Here is a 3,320-nt window from a genome sequence, read left to right as displayed (position 1 = left end):
CTAAGTCACAGATCAGCGGCGTCGTAGACAGGCTATGATCGAAGAAGTATACTAGACTAGACTAGACTAGACTAGACTAGACCATGAAAGCTATACTTCCATGACTATACCATGCAATTTGTTTGTTCCAAGTTACACCTCAGCTGAGACCACATATTCTATAGCGGTCTGAGGTTATAGTAAGTTTATGGCGTACTCGTCCAGCCATCGTTGCGACAAGACAGGGGGGGGGGGGGCGATACGGTCACTTTTCACTTGGTGTTACTTCTAGACGACTCGGACGGTGAATATTGTGTATGTCTATTTTGTACCCAGGCAGAGAGAGAGAGAGAGCGGTTGGTGAACGTAGAGAACAATATCATTTTTCTTTATAATTCAAATTTAATTTAGTAGGCCTAACATCTTTAATTTGTAAACTTAAAGCTTGATACATGTATATTACAACGATAGCGCTTATAATTAGCAAATCAAAATTATACCACATTTTATTTGAAATTTAATTTCGAGAAAATTGGGGCTTCATCCATTCAAAGTTAAAGTGATTTTGAAACAGGATCATTATAACTTGTCATTCTTTGACTCGAAATTCATACATGTACATAGAGTGAACATTTTTTGCGGTGATTCAAATGAAACAAAATTTAAATGTACTAAAATGACTTTGTTATTTCTTTGTACATATTTTTTTCATAATTGTTACATTCGGTTTATCCACTCCTTAATGGGTGTTTAAAAAAGGACAGTGAGAAGTTGTACGACTAAGAGACAAGAATTATTTTTAAATAAATAGTTCAATTTCGAGTTGCGGGAAAATCATGTTGCCTTAGCGCCGCCAAATTGTACCTTTAATTTTTACTGGTAGTAAACAAATGTTTACGCATCTCCCATCTGTGTCAGTCTAATAAAATCTCACCTATACGGTATGCCACGTCTAACTAAACTTATGTCCGGTGTATTGCGGAAACCTCGAGGACTGGGGAAACGGGTCAGGACATACAATGATGTTCGACCAACTGTATCTCTTAGGCTGTCTCGAGCTGTGCTAAAACTAACTACTAGCAGCGAGTTTCTCTATTGGTCACAGTGTAATAGTTCACTCCCTGGTGTTTAATTGTAAACAAATTGTTGATTTGACCAAGGCTGGCTAGTCACTACACATATAATATGACACACATACACTCACTCACTTCACTCAGATGGTAAACAAACATTTGATATTAATTTAGCAACTGCAACACAAAACAACACTCCAAATTTGTTTATTTTTATACCTTCAGTGATTAGATATCCCACAGTGTTGATATCCTGAAGACTCTACTTAAAACTCCACGGGTGAAATGTACACTAATTAAAAATCAAGGAGTGAAAGATTACACTGTGATCAGTAGAGAAACTTGCTGCCTGTAGGTAGTTTTAGCACAGGCTAAGATATACAGTTGGGCGAACATTGTTGTATCCCGTCAACATCATTCATGCTACGCAGAATACCAAGAAAGTGTTTTGGATTCACCTTACAGGTACATATAAGCTTACTCCTGGGTTATTGGCTTTTTATCAGTATATCTAAATCACACTAGTATACTATATAGACATGCCTTTCACGCAAATTAAACGTGTAGTGTTTGACTAAATTTAGGTGCGATTCGGTGAATTCAATTAGTCATGAATTATTAGCCTAAAGGCCAGAGGTTTTCAGGGAAACAATGAACAATCAATCGTAAATGTACAGGTAGTCCACCGATCGATGTGTTCATACCGTGACTGCTGGGATGTGATCGATAACAGTATGTTACTTTGCCGTATTTGGGTCATAGTTCACCCATGTAAAGTGAATTAAACAAACGTGAATTACATGTAAACCAAGACGAATGAAATATAAGAATCATGTTAGCATATTATTGTCTTTTATCAAAAACGTGTGTTGCTCAACAGGTGTGTAACGTTCATACTCTCCTGAAAACGTCGCCATTGAACTGCACAGATAGAAAGACATTCTAAACGTGTCGTCTGTTCAATAAAGATTATACCTCTCGTAAAAATGTTCATGTGAAATTGAAGGCTTTCATTCATGAGAGATTTAGAGTATTCTGAGCACTGAGTTGTCGCCGCAAGAGGCACCTTTACAACTGCATGGTTTTACAACTTAAACGTCATAGACAATTTTGAAGCGTTTGAAACGTATCTCGGCAATTTCAGTATTTTCAAATAGTTTTATTGTGATACCAAATTATAATAAAAAATAATTTATTTTGAAAAGTCATGGCTAAGCTTTCTAGACTGTATGCCTCAGATGGCGAGTAATTTACATACAAGAGTATTATCTTCTCTTGATGTTCAAGGTAGAGGGGTTGGGATGAGAGTGTGTGTACGTGTGTGTGGTGGGGTGTGAGTGGGGGTAACAACGGTCTTGAAGATCTCCCGAGTCAAGGCATAGACAGTCCAAGTATTATGAGTTATAGCTCCCATGAACACCGACATATCTCTGGAGGTAGTCTAGAATTCTAAATTGGTACAGTATAATTACGTATACCATAGTAATGAAGTTTTTAATACGTAATACTGTACCAGTTTAGAATTCTAGACTACTCTGGGGGTTAAACGGACATGTGTCGGACTCGGAGTTCTCGGAGCGTATTCAAATATTTCCAGAGCTTTATGACTCGTATAGTGTAGTAGTCTCAGCCTCCATCCATGGTCAAGGCGATATGGTTTTCGTACAAACAATGGTATATTGTTTTGACCGGTGATGAAGAGGATGTTCCTGTTACTCTCTCGAATAAAAAGTATTGTAATTAGTTTACTTGTAGAGCAACAAGTATTGTTATGTAATGTTTTCTTCTGCGGAAAAGTACGATCCGTAATGCAATATTCATTAGTTTTGCCGAAATCTAGTGATCTCATCTCAGTGGCCGAACTAATACACGAGTATTATAACACACACGAACACAACTAGCTAACAGAACGCGTCACACAGGAAGTTCCGCTATGCTTGACGCGAGCTCCGCCTACTTGCTGTTCTATTTACTGGCATACATATCTATGTTTACCATTATCGTGATGCTACATTTAGTAAAGTGATGTTTATCATTTTAATTTTTATCATGGTCAATTATAAACGGTGTGAAAAATATTACCCTCCTAACAGTTGCATTCCTATAGAAACAGTATCACCTTAAAACTGGTAATAAAATGCAATCTATCGAAATTTTTGTTAACCCAGCGATTATTTTCGTGGGAGTGACAGCAGAAACAGGAACACCCAATACCACTTTATGTATTTCCGAAGTTTGCGTACACGCGTGTACTCAGTAGTGAGAAAT

This window comes from Glandiceps talaboti, chromosome 8 (assembly GCF_964340395.1).
Source record: "Glandiceps talaboti chromosome 8, keGlaTala1.1, whole genome shotgun sequence".
In the NCBI taxonomy this organism is placed as follows: Eukaryota; Metazoa; Hemichordata; class Enteropneusta; family Spengelidae; genus Glandiceps; species Glandiceps talaboti.
This window is presented reverse-complemented; position numbering follows the sequence as displayed.